The 14,252-nt window shown below is 42.1% G+C and overlaps 1 long non-coding RNA gene across 9 annotated transcripts in view; it reads right to left on the bottom strand.

Annotated features, from left to right (window-relative positions):
* The window catches only part of LOC311443265, a 328,368-nt gene extending 322,781 nt beyond the window's left edge, over positions 1-5,587 (bottom strand). For 7 of the 9 annotated variants that reach the window (XR_014697156.1, XR_014697157.1, XR_014697158.1 and 4 more), the window contains exons 1-3: positions 5,475-5,587; positions 2,035-2,176; positions 1,540-1,627 (exon numbers count right to left, since the gene is read on the bottom strand). This is a non-coding gene — a long non-coding RNA (uncharacterized lncRNA). Of the gene's footprint in view, positions 1-1,539; positions 1,628-2,034; positions 2,177-2,238; positions 2,349-5,157; positions 5,339-5,474 lie in introns of those variants that run through there. The other 2 variants (XR_014697163.1, XR_014697164.1) reach the window with 2 other exon arrangements.
* Positions 5,588-14,252: the final 8,665 nt, after the last annotated feature.

Below are 14,252 nucleotides of genomic sequence, written 5' to 3'. Positions count from 1 at the left end.
AGAACATAGGCCTAGTTCCATGCTCCGAGAGCACCATTTCCATGGTGCACATGAATAATCCTTTTCACAAGGATGTAAACATTGAGTATAGCTTGAGCAGGCAATACTTCCAATTCAGTTAAAGAAAATAAAACCTCACTCGCTGAGCTCACTTTCTGAGTGGCATCTACCCTGACAGCTTGTTGTCTGTTCATAAACTAGAGAAAAGTTTTGCTCTCGCCTGCCTCAATATGAAATGCCTTGTTTAAAGAGTAAGGAGCAGAAGCTTTGGTTGTGGTCTGTAGTTATGCACCCTCATTCAAGAGCGCATGGCTTACCATTTTTATTAATCTATATTGTGAAGTTTTCTGAGTGCTAGAAAGTTTCATACAGTGAGTGTAATTATTAAGCTGTTCTGAGGTTGCTTAAAATTTATGTTCAGTTGATAAGACCTATTATGTATCAGGGGTTAGAAAAAAAATAACTCTCCTTAGCTCACTGCAACATGAGGAAATAGATTGTGAGAGAAAGTAATGCCAAGTTATAGCAGATATATAATATAGTTCATCCTTTTCTTATAGGCTGTGCAGCATGTTGAAAAGCTTGAGTCTTCTGAAATAGATGCCTTCTGTTTGTGTCTAGACTTTCAGCTGAATGATTTAAGTTAGTGCAGTTACACTCTCAGTCACATTCACAAGAAACAAGCAAGTCTGTACAGTTTGCCCAGTGTTGGAAAAGCAATCGAGGCATGCTTGTTGTTGTAGAGTTGTTTAAGACAGGCTAGAACTTGAGTATTTAGCCAGAGCTCACCACCTTTTACTTCCTTTGTGTTGCACAGAGTCTAACATGGGAATAGATTATGAAATAAGTGTTTGGAGGTTAGTCAAGCAAAGGACTGCTGGTTACTACACTGTTGAATGATAGAGTCTATTGTAGGAAAGAAAAGTTATTTCCAGTTCGCCATTTTAGTGTCCCTGCAGAACAGCTATGTACAGTAAATCTTCAGTGACACAGCAGCTATTTCTTGTGATCCTGGCAACACAATAAGGCATGAAAAACTCAGCTAGATAAATGAGATAGCACATCCTTAAGTAAAAGTTGCCAGCTGAAGCCTGTCAGCAGGCTGGGCAGATTGCTCTAGTCCCATCAGATAGGCAGAAAGATAACCTGCAGGCTCCCTACTTTTAGGTGGTCATTGCTATCTCACCAGGAATGGAGGAATGCATACCCCTATTGTTCCTACAACCACTGAATGACAGAAGGAACATTCAATTCCAGAAGCTTCATCTTAAATCCTTTGTAATTCCCTTATGGCTCATCAAACCTCTTTCATAAATCTCAGCAGAACAGCAGCAACTGCAAGGACTAAGACCAAGACAGAATCGCAGAGAAAAATGGACAATGCATGCTGCTGAGAAGGCTCATCAGCACCATGATCAGATGGATATTCCTTACTGCTTTTCCATACTGAAGTGCTAGGTCAAGTGTTAGTGCCAAACACCAGGTCAACTTCGCAAATTGTTGCTAAGATGTGGGTAAAGTCAGTCTTTGCATTTTTACCAGTATTTTTATCTCTTCTTAAGCTGATGCACACCATGAACTCTCTTCTACAGAGTTCTTGTACTCTCTTCTCTCTTCCTTTGCCAGCCTAGGAAAAACAGTCGAATTAAAGCTAAACAATGGTTCTCTTGTCATCTGCAAATATTAACAGGAACAAAAACACTAGTGAGGGCGAAGAGTTGTTTAAGCTAAAGGGCAATTTTGTTATGAGATCAAGTGGCTATAAACCAAGAATAAATCTAGGTTATAGATTAGAAGGCTGGGAAAGTGTTCCTGAGCAAGACCTCATATCTCAGTTAATGACTGAGATAGGAAAAAAAGAACAGACACAAGGTTTTAGCAAGTTAAACCTCAAGTTTTAAAGGAACACATCTTATTTTCTCCACACTCACAGAACGATTAAATTTAATTTGGTTCTACCATCAGCTGTAGCGTACTAACTTCAGGGCAGACCAATATGCTTGCTGCTCTAAACTCAATTTATGAGCCACTTACTTCATATTTCTGGTGCTCTGAGAACTGAGGCTATTCCCCAGCTAAAGGGAGTCGGTCATTGCAAGTCTAGAATCCCAGAGACTGCATCTCTGCCATTTCAGGGCATGAGCTGCGAGGTAATCCCAGTGGAATATGAAGACTCCTGCGAGGACAAGAAATAGCTTATTTTGCTAGTAACACTAATATAGAAAAGGACAAACATACATATGTGCTGATGGAAAGCCTCATTCCATGAAGTTCTTCAGACACTGCTCTGGATTTTGTCCTTTAGTGCTCCCCCAGGACTCTCCACTGTTCTGTAGGGCACAAAGTTCCTAAAGGCAGGGAAGGACAGTGCTTTATCTTACCTACTTCTCCCATCATCTCATTAGCACTGAGGTTAGTATAGCAGTGTATCCTGGACAGGTAATAGTACTGTTACCTGAACATCACAGATGGGCTAAGCCTGAACAGAAGTCACTGTGGTTGACAAAAAGTACTCCTGGGAATATTTGGATACTTCAGGAAAAGGGTGGAGCAAGCATAGTCTGAGAATTGGTGAAATCTGTCATGCAGTAAAGAATCCTTTTGTACAGGGAAGTGTAGTACAGGCACTCAGAACAAACCTACAAGCCTCCTGGAGGCAACTTGGTGCTCAAGCAAAACATGAGGGTGCTTAGTGCTGCCTCCTGCTCTACCAGAAGCCAGGCTTGTTTCACATTTCTGACTTACATCATGATTTCTTAGGAAAGAAGCAAGCTCCGTAAGTGAGAGACAGGAGGTTATAAATCCACGTTCACTGCAAGCTTGCAGTTAATACAATCTTCATCCCATCCCTCCCTTTGTTGGGAAAAAACACTCCTCACCCCTCAACACAGAGGTAATGAGATGAAAATAAACACTACACAACTACACAGAAATGCAGCCCTGCTTTCCCCTCCACACCCTACATAACCATCATTTAGTTCCAGGTTGTAGGCAGCAGCAGAATTGGGAGTTATCCACACTCGGCAGAAGCACGTTCCCTGCTGGTCACATTCTGACTGTAGCCCACTGACAATAGGCTCAGTAGCTCTCAGCTGGGCTAAGATACTGAAAAGATAGGCTGCTTTTGTAAAAGGGACAGCAGAATTTGTCTTCCACCTTCCTTTAGCTCTTTGATTTAATACCTTTAATTCAATGACATTAGTAATTATATCCCCACCTTGTTAACCATACAGGTGTCAGACATTCACTCTTCCCAAGACCGAAGTACTACCAGCTCCAGGACTGTGAGTTTTGCCTCTCATCCAGCTCTTGTTATGGTACTCACACTCCTAAACGCATCACAAACATGTATTTTGGAAGAGTGGTAGTTTTACCCCACCAAGTGTAAAGAAGACATAATCCTGCTGGCTTGGAATATCCCAACTCCACTTTCAATTCACTGCTCTTACTGTTCAGCTATAAAATTATTTTTTCCTATTAATCGGACTGCAGAGAGATGTCTAGATTTACTAAACTCATACACAACACTTTGTCCTGCAGGTGTCCTTCTAGGGAAGAAAGAAAAAAACACAGACACGCTTAAAGTTCTCTGAAGAATTAACTGCCACGGACAGAAGTCCATGCTGCAGGTAAGGCTTTTTCTTTAAGGAGAGCAGAAGCAGCCAGGAGGGGGCACCACTGCTGGTAGCTCACGGATCTGTGACAGCCTTCATGCCGCTCTGAACTAGCTTGCGTGCCTCGTGTTGCCAAAGAGGAGCTGCTCCTCCAGGCTGTAACCACCAGCTAGCTATTTGCTTGCCAAATCTTTTATGCAGGGCAACCAAAGAATACTTCAGTAAAAGCTCTGCATATGCACCATTTGTCTCTGCATATCCCTGCCTGCACTGCAGAACAGGTGTACAGCTCTGAGATCATTGTGACGTGCTGAGAGAAAGGACATTCCCCATGCTTTTTTTTTTTTTTTTTTTTTTTTTTTTTAAATGGAAAACGAAGCTGGGTAGGAGCCTTTCCCCATATACTAGCAACCCTTCCTGCTTACTTCTAGCTGCAAAGGGCTACTGCAACAGCTCCTGATTGAAGGGCACAGGAATGCAGGGTGATTCTAGCTGGGCACTGCTTTTTCATGAGCTGCAATTACTGTGTGAGTCTTGCTGAAGTCCTCTCATATGAGCAAAAGGAAGACAAGCTCTGGCTGCGTGAGAAGAGTAGGTGACAGCAAAAGGAATCCTGCCTCCCCATGCAACACAAGTAGTATTGTTATTGGTACAGAGAAAAAGGGAAAGCAAAGCAGACTGATCATTTGGCAGTTATCAGAGGTAATAGCCTGCAAGTTGTCAAATGGGGTCCAATTCTAGAAACAGATTATTTCAAAGTAACTTTATACAAGACCACGTACAATACTCTCAGGGAGAGAGAAGACAGGAGCTTCTTTCTTCTCTCTTCTGAGCTGTCTACAACAGCACAGTCAAACCTTGGATTTCATACAGGTTATCTATAGCACCATTTCAAGACCACTGTGGCAGGCCAGTGTTTCTGCTCAGTAGTTACACCTTGTTTACATATAATATCTGCATTCTTGACTAGTCAGATTCATTGTCTCCAGTATGTACTCCAGAAAGGAAAATCTGCCCACAATAAAGGCTTTCTGTTAGCACACTGTTGCTAGTAAACAGTGCAGATATCTGTTCTCATAACCTCAGAAGATTTAGGAACTGATCCTCTAGAGAGCGTCACTGCATCAGAGAAGTCCTTCCAACATTTAATCAGTTGTCTCTAAGATAGTCCCTTCACATAAAGTTAAAAATCTCATTTACCCTGAAAGACTCATAAGAGTGCATAGTCTCTTGAACTCCTAGAGAGATGGTGCTGAGGAGGGCTGGTCAGCAACATGCTATCTCCTTGCCCAAAAGCAGTCTTATTAGTAGGCTGCAAACACTGAGCAAGGGAAGGGTAAAGAGAACAGGTACTTTGTTTACAGTAGTCAGCAAATCTCACCAAAGCTTTCAAGACTTAGTATCTTCACAATCAAGACTACCCAGGAGACGTGCATTGGCACTGAGATTAAGTGACCAGTTTTACAAGTTAAAAGGCTCAAAGATAATAATAACAAATCAAAATAACAAGTAACTGCAGCAGATTATTAGGACTGCTACCTACCAGAGAAAGGCTAATCCAAATCCCAAATCACGCTACCCACAAGCCTTCCAAGCACCAGAGAAGTTAACACAGTGAGAAGTAGGGTTTGTTTTCTCAAGGAACAGCAATGGAGACAGTTCTTTGCAAGCCCCAGACCATAACCAGTACTTCCAAAGACAAAGCAGCAGAATATGCTCACCACCTGAAATGATGGAGATGCTAGCAGCATAGTAGCAGATGGAGCTACTATGCTGCTAGCATACTGCTCCCAAGAATCTCAGTACCAGGGCAGAAACAGCTACATGAGACTCCATTTTAACCAAGACAAAAGCCCCTACCTGGTACACTGTAGTTAACACAAGGCAGAAACTCCAAGAACACAGCTAAAACCTTGAGAAAAGGAGGCTCTTCCTCCCTCAGGTGCTATTAATACTCATTAGAAGCTCTGCAGATGTGAGTGGCTGTCACTGCTGGCCACATTGCTAATGTAAAAGGTGTGAGCACACCTGCACGTGGGAGTGAGGCTCAGTAATACCAATCTGTGGCCAGGGAGGCAGGTAGTGATTTTAGGTGTTCTTCAGGTCATTCTCTTGTTTCTTTGTTAACACAGGTGAAAGGAAGACCAGACAGATTACAATAATATGTGTTCTAGTCTGAGAAACAGGTAAAAGCATCAGGTTCCCATAGCTTGATGCACCAGCATGTTTGCTCCTGCTAGTTTGCAGTTACAGATGCTGTCCTCTGGCAGAAGGAATTCTGCGTTACCTGTGGTGCCCCCATGTACCCTCTCTGGGTACTCAGGACTCGTTTCTGGATCACTGATAATAACCTAGCGATGAGTTTTGTTACCATCATGGTCCAAAACATCTGGAGTAGCTGGGAGCTACAGCCAAGCAGTATGCCAAGGGCAACCTGAAGGCCAGACTGTAAAAGCCTTTGTCTCAAAGTGTGTGTACACACAATGTGGAGGAGGTACTGGAGGGGAAACACTGAAGGCCCAAAAAGGGAAAATGTGAAGTAGAGGAGGATCTGTCTCTTACAGAATAGAATCCTTTTCTTAACATCATGCCGGCTGGGCAGAGAGCTAAATGTAATTAAGTCAAACTGGGGCATCCAGGCCCATAACAATGTTACGGAGTGGCAATCCTGAATCCATCTGTTCACATTTGATCATAGCAGTATGTTGAGCATGAGGCAAGTTCTGTTTAAAAGATCTTTCATTAGAAATGTACCAATTCTGGGGAAAAAAAGCTTCTTCCTGAAAGCACATGTTCAGTTTGAAACTGCATGGAGGTTTCAGCGAGCACACAAATACCACATTTTAAAATGAGGAAGAATAAGCGACGTAAAATTACATAATTCCAGTTGTGAACAAGAAATTGCATAAACTCCCAGAGCTCCTATTCCTACTGCATGTCCTGAGAAGCATGAAGTCAGCATATTGAGCACATCCACATTCTCTCAGAATTCAGTAGGCTCTCAGAAGTATCTAAAAGCTGCTGAAGATAAGTCATACCTGCAGAGATAAGACATGCAGGATGTCACTTTCCCAGTGACAGTAACAGAAGTGGTGTCTATTCACACCATTTGTAACGTTTATTAGAAAAAACAGCAAGAACTGAAAAGCATGGGGATTTTCCCCACTGCTAAGCCTGGCTTATGTCTCATATTCCTGCTGACTGAAATAGAATTTGGATTTTTATATTGCTCTCCTGTTTGTTTTGCAGTGTTAAATCAAACAGTATGTAGAATCGTGCATTTGTGCTAGTAATCGAGTAATGCAACTCAAATGTAATTCTGCTGGCAAGAGGAGTTCCATATGAGAAAAGCTCTAGCCTCTTCTCTTGGCTTAGCAGAGCTGCCTGAGCCTAGTTAAGGTTTCTTCTTAGCTTTTTCTGTGGTACTTGAGTAACCTGTAGAGATTCCCGAGCCAGAAGCATGTTCATCCAAATTCCATTTTAATCCGGCGCCTCAGACCCACAGTATTGCACTTGGTGGAATTTCTGATTTCAAACTGAACACCAAGAGTTGCTTTAAAACTCCCAAATTAAACCCCAGCACGATGACATCTGAGGCTTTCTTCCTGAGGACTTCCACAACTTCTGAGAGCTCTGCTGTCTCCCAGGAATTTGCAGATGTCACAGGCCAGGCACCCTACTGCAGCAGGCTGGGGGTGTCTTTATGAGTGTTAGACACAAGCTTGTTTGATTATAGCAATGTCTAAAACAACTTGGGCATTTGAGTTTGAAGCAAGTTTAATTCTTTAGTTACAAAGGTGAGATCGATTTCTTGGCCTCTTTCGGTATCTGTGAGATACCCCATAAAGGAAGAGAAATGTCAGCATCAAGAGAAGATCAACTTTGCCAAGTATGTACACATTTTCCTCTAAACCTCTTATCTGTGGGACTATTGACTCTAAAAAGAAAATGTTTTTCTAATTTGCCTTCTCCGCTTCTTAGAAAGTCTGCCACTTTTTGCCCAATTGAAAGACAACGAGTTTCCCTAAAAATACTGACAGGCAAGTTGTAGTACCCAGGCTTCATTGTGGAAATATGGTTAGTAACTGGATTCTAATTAGATTTTGATACTTAAGCCTGGTGTGAGAAGGGTCAGGCTCTTAATCGTGTTAGACTTTGAAGAGATTACAGGAGTAACTTTTCCCTCCTCGCAGACTTTGCACTAAGAGCCACCTCTCTTTAACTGGATTGAACCACTACATGTAACTTGATAAAATGCTGGTACATTGTGCTCTATTAGCTATAAAATCACATACACAAATTTATTCATTTTGCAATGCCTGCAGCACTGAATTGCAGTGTGAAAAAGGGCACCCCACACATACTTCTACTAGACTCTTGGCATAATCACAGATGTCCAATTAGACAAACGCTGTGAATTCTAACAGGATTTTTCCTCTCTGCAGACTTCGCTGACAGAGGTGAACAAACACAGGAGTAAGACTGCTTCTATGTTCAGCCTCCCAGTGAGTTTTCTTTGACTTACCGTCGCTGCGTAGGTCAGAAATAATAGTTAAGAGCATCTGTGTCGCTTCTACTGTCATTTTTGTTCTGAACTCATGCACAATGAGGGTTTCAGGAGAATGACCACTCCTGTTATCAAGGAAAAGCTAAAGCCAGGGGTTGAGGGATAATGCACAGGGATATTAAACCATGGAGGTTATGTAGCCTAGAACTGATGATTTGATGTTCTCCTTTCACACACCTGTCCTTCCACCTCCTTCCCAGCAAGTACTAGTCCTTACAGCTTGAGACACATTTCAAGTAATTAGTTCTGTCTTCCACAGTTTTCAGCAGCATTTTTTAATATAAATTAAAAATTGACATGTGCTTTAGAGCAGAGGTTGAACTTGGAATTCATCTCCCTGATTTTGCGTATAAGTTTACATCCATGGGATCAAGGAGCCTTCAGAATTAAAGACAACCTCTAACTCTCACTGAAATAACCCATTTTCTCCAAAGATGTCATTCTGGGCTGCTGTTTTTCCCAGCGGCAGTTCCCAATGGCTCTTCCCAGTGTACAGACTATCCAGGAAGGCAGAAATAATACTGCACGAGGCAGCAGAAGATGCTGTTGTGGTTTAACATCAGAACCAGATTTAGCCATATTAGGATGTAGCCATACTGACTTTCAAGACCATGTTTTGTGCGCACAATATGCATTCTTAAGATGTACGGCCTGATTTTACGGAGCCTGAGCTCCCTCAGTTATGTGCGTTTTATGCCAGTTTCCATTCATTACTGACATAACAGCTAGCAGGCAGAAAAAAGTAGATGAAGGGTGTGTTCTGTCCCCAGGCGCGAGGAGTAAAACATGCCTGTTTAAAAAGAGATGTTTTTAAAAATCTAAGAAAAAAAATACATTGTATTAACCATGCAGCACTCTGGAGACAACTTTACTGCTAAGCTGTGGTCACTGCAGGACGCTGCACAGCTTTAGCTTAAGTGTGTTTAAAAACAGGGCATGAGAGCTGAACTGAATCCACCTAAGGGACAGGGTGGAGGCAGGAGAAAATGTAAAGCTCATCTGCTTTTCATTTTCAGTCTGTTCATTTTCGTTGGCTGGCATGGCTGACCACTTCAATAAACTCTTCTGAGGTGAGAAATATCTCCATAAATGCAAGTAAGTTGTAGCAAATGGTAAAGAAGAGAGCCCAGCCAAGCACACTTTTATGAAAACCAGAGCTGAAGCCATTCTGACGAGGCAGGAGTTGTGCTAGTTTAAAGTCTATAAACAACAAACAGCGCAATGCTTCACTCCAGCACAGCTGGCCTCTGAGGAAGCTAATTGTACTTGTTCTTGAAAGAGAAAAGAGCAGATAAGCCACAAAGAGTTATATTGTGGGAACAGCTTGTATGGACGCTGGTGAAGGACATGAAAGGAACCAACTAAAAATACATTTGTTCCTGATTGTAGCCAGCTTATTTTGATGGGGATAATTTACATATCTCATTTAGATAGTTAATGTTTTTGTGGCAATTTTTTTTAAACCTCAGCAATGTATTCATTATTTTTTTTTAAGTCTAATGGAAAGCGGATCAAGGTATTTAATCATACCCATACATTTAAAAGCAGAATGAAATTTACTGTTACACTTAGGGAATTGTTTCAGATGTATAACAAGAAAATCCTATATATGTCACTATGCAAAGCAGGCAGCTTTTGCAAAGCACCCCATGGTCTGCTGGCTGATGGTTTTGCTCATTGATAAACAAGGGAGAGGACTATGCTGTCAGAGAGGGTCTGCACATCTTAGCGTTGAAAACGATATGTACAACAGCTGGATGTAAGCTGCAGTCCGTATAATAGACACGGATCCTCTTGTATTAAGTCACACGGCAACAAGTATTTGTTGGGAGAGCCTCACCTCAGCTCTTACATTTCAGTTTGCCGGAGGGAAGAGCTTTTCTAAGGTAACACTTTTTGAAACGTCAGTGGTCTGTTTGGAAGGAAGAACTCGCCTTCACTCAGATTCACTGCCTTGACCTCCTGCAGAAGTGCCAAGGACAGCCCAGCCCTTACAAAAATACAAAGAAGCCTGCCAGCTGTGTAGCAGTACGTTACCTACACCGACACCCATCCTTCAGATCCCTCCAGTACCTTACTTTATTTGAACCTCGGAGCTGACTGTACATCTGGAGGGGATGGACGATACTGTGTTCTGCTAGCAGCAGTATTTTATTGGCAGTGGAAGAAACTACAGCAAGAGGACACCTCCCAGCTTGGAGCTGGCAGGGAACAAATATGGTGAATTGTCTACTGTGGGACTTCTTAAAAAGAATCATTTTATGAAGACTGACTTTGCCAGACAATTAACTTTCATCTCACATCCAACACTGCAATTTAACGAGAAGTTTAAATGTGCAGAACATCACTGCTGGTCCCACAGACATGGTCCCATCCCATTGCTACGTGGCTGGATGGATGCATAAAAAGAGGCAGAGGGAGAAGACAGAAGAACAAGAAGAAGAGAACAGGCAAGGCTCCCTCCAGCAGCAGTGGCAAGTTATGGCAATTAAAAACCTTTCATGAAATTCCCTAGATTTGAGCTAAGAGCAACACTGAGCAATACTTACAGGGTTGCATGTGTATCTGACAGCAGAAACAACAGGCACCTCCTGGGTTTGATGAAAGGAAACAGATTAATACTATCCAAGCACTGAATATTTATGCATCAAAATGGTAGTTTGTTGCTTTCATCTCTCTTTTGCAGCTAACACAGAATACCCTGTGATAGGTTCTGACTACCTTCACCTAGAAGATTGGTGGTCCAGCTGGTATTTTCTTCTTCTAGCAGTTCTGTATAAAACACTTTCTTTGGTAACATAGTACAATTCTTTAATAATGGATCCCATGAACCCAGGAGATTTCTACAGCATAATCTTTCCCTCTCCCTATTGCATTGCTTTCAGCATCATAGCCTCACTGTCAGACATCTACAAGTTCAAGACCTCTGCCTGACTTTGCTATTAACCTGTTAGCGATGCCATTTCTGTGGGCAATGGAAACATCCCGCCACCTATTTTCAGTAATGCTGTCGATATTATTGGCATTGCCAGGGAATAGTAGAAATCATTACAAGCTGTAGTGCCTCAGACCTCATCAGGTACTGACTGCCTTGGGTGTTCTACAGGATGGGATAGGGAAATGAGAGAGCCTCCGACACACCACGCAGAGGTAAGTTAGGGGCACTTCTCATCACCACTCAGCATTAGCCAGCTTCCCCTTATTTCTGAAATTGTCCTGGTTGCTCACCCTAGCACACGTTTCTCAGCCCAACTTCACCCTGTCATGCACAGGAAGCACGCTGGCTCTCCAGCCCTTCCTGAAGCACCAGGACAGGCTTGCTGCAGGAACTGATAGAAGAAATGAGTGCCAAGCCTGCCAGGCAGCAACTGCCTGAGGGACAAACTTCTTCCCCTGCTGGAGAAGGAGACATGCTCTGACGCTTTTCCCAACAGCGAGAGGTCTGCCTTCGTAGTTTTCAGGGCAATGAGATAACTTTGGACAGAAGTTGCCAACTATTGCTGGTTTCCCATAGGCGGGGGGCATTCTCTTCAAAGAGCTGCCAGAGTTTGCAACGTAGCATGTGACCATTAAGGGAAATTTTCTTCAAAAATCCATCATCTGCTAGACTGCACCGTAGTTCTGAGTGCTGCTGTCTGACATGGCAAAGCCAGGATGATGTGGTGCCTCTCCCAGGGGGAAAACAGGCTTGGTATTGGCAGGATCTGCCTGCAAACCTGGGCCAGCAGCAATGTAAGGGGATAATTACTCCAGAACAGAATGAGAACTTTTGAACTCTAGAGCACAGCATGAGGCAGTTTTTTCTGTCCCAAGGGAACTACTGAAGAAGCAAACATTATTATGGATGACGCAGATGAGAAAATGAGAAACGGGGCAGGGGAGGAGGATGTATTGTTTAAATTGAAATATTTTAATTTATCACATTTCATTTCCTATCAGTGCATCAAGAATTCAGAGATGTTCCGTTTAAATGAATAACATGAGAAATTACCACTCAACATCAATTTACAAATAATCTGGGTAACTGCTGTGGCATTTCTTCAAGCCCAGGGAACCACCAAATGAGGCGCCCTGGTGCCCTCTTGTGGATTTTAGTGTCTAGAGAGAAAAAAAATTAGAACATTTTAGTGCTATGAAGGCTAAGGTGCTGCACAAGGAGAGTAACATTACAGGTCCACACAGAAAGTAAAACAGTCTTTTGATTGCAAGTTTTTTTTGCTTGCTAGTTTTCTGAAGGTGAAGGCTAAAGCAAGCAAAAAGTACCTTATTTGTTCTACAGTACGTTTTTTTTTTTCAGCGTTCCTAATTATTAAAAAATTATGCCATGGAGTTTTTAGGTATATATGCTTCTGTATACAGGCAGTTTGTATCAGCTTAACCTGGCTGTATTTTAATAGCAATGTTCTCATCTCCTAACAAAAAAAGCATTCAAGAGCAGGGACGGGAAGGGAAGATGACCTTACAGAAGCTCAGCGCTCTGTTTCTCTCAGCTTCTTCCATGCTACTTCCAGTTTTCACCAACATGCAATCTCTGACTCTGCACTTTGATGTAAACTGCATGTCAGAGGAACTTATTTTGAACCCACTGAATATAAAGATACCTTATATAATTGGAGCCTCCTAAATCCTTAGTACCCATACACTGCTGAATTATTTTGTATCCGTATTGCATAGAACAAAATCAGAAAACCCCACCTAATGTATCTGTAAGGACGTTCAATCATGTTAAAAACATACTAAAGCCACAACAGGTTACTTAGGTCAGGCAGCAGGTGGCACTGAAATCCCTTTATGAGATGGAGTCATCATCCAAATGCACATTTCATAAGGAGTAAGGGTATATGTTTCTCAGCATGTTTATAAGATCACATTTAGTGAAAGAAAATAGTTAATATCTCACAATTTGATCCATGAAAGAGAAAAAATTATTTAGAAAAAATGATTTTGTAACCTATTATTTCTATAGAATAATTGCAAATAAGTGCTGTCATGGTTGCTGTACACTTACTGTTAATCAGTCATCTGAAAATGTAAAAATGATCTCTTTACAAGTAGCCTACTATTTACAAACAAGAGCTTTTTTCTTTTTCATTTATTAATGCTTTCCATTGTCTTTAAAATGTGAGTGAAATGAATTTTCATTTTCAAAACTTGGTCAATGCAAAGACTGTTCTTCTTTGGGCTGCCCAGGGAATTGGTTGAGTCACGATCCCTGGAGGTCTTTAAAAGACATTTAGATGTAGAGCTTTGTGATATGGTTTAGTGGAGGACTTGCTAGTGTTAGGTCAGAGGTTGGAGTGGGTGATCTTGGAGGTCTCTTCTAACCTAGATGATTCTGTAATAATCATCATCATCCAGCAGAGCACACCCTAGTGTTGTTTCCTGGCAGTACTCTTGAAGGGGTCTTGTATGTACTAATACCATCCTGCCTTCAGGTATGTCCTGTTCTTCAAAGAGACCAAACTTAGGCCTCAACTATAACACTCTTATAAAAACATTTTTTTTTGTAATGTTCTTATTCAAGACAGAAGTCTGTCTAGTTTTTCAGATTTCTGTCTTACAGTTGGCCCTGCTGTAGTCAAAGGAACCAACCAGGCAGATTATCATGACAGAGCTGACAGAACTAGCATACCAACTAGCAGGATCACGTGGGTCAGGGAAACGTGTCAATCCCCACCTTTTCTTACCATACTACTAAATCCTTCCAATAGAGGATAGCTCACAACTGTCCTTTATTATTACTGCTTTTCCAGACAGCTAGAAATCTTGAGGGGGTACCAGCTTGTTTGTTTTGTAGTCCATAGGCATGGAGTTGTATTCAGCTAGTACATGGCAGTAACTCCAGCCCCAGGAGCCTTTACTCACGTTAGCACAGCACTGGGCTTTTGAGACGAAGCTGGCAACTCCACAGTGCCCTACTTGTGCTCAGCACATCACACCTCTGCACCACGTTCCCCGCACATACTGGATGCACCTGTGCAGATGCACTGAAATCAGACCACAGTAATTCTGCAAGATGAGGAAAAATACAGGATTCCTAAGGAATTCACTACAGCACACAGAACAGAGAA

The sequence above is a fragment of the Aythya ferina genome (assembly GCF_964211825.1).
Source record: "Aythya ferina genome assembly, chromosome: 12".
Lineage (NCBI taxonomy): Eukaryota > Metazoa > Chordata > Aves > Anseriformes > Anatidae > Aythya > Aythya ferina.
Note: the sequence above shows the minus strand (reverse complement) of the source record. Positions and strands in the feature narration are given on the sequence as shown.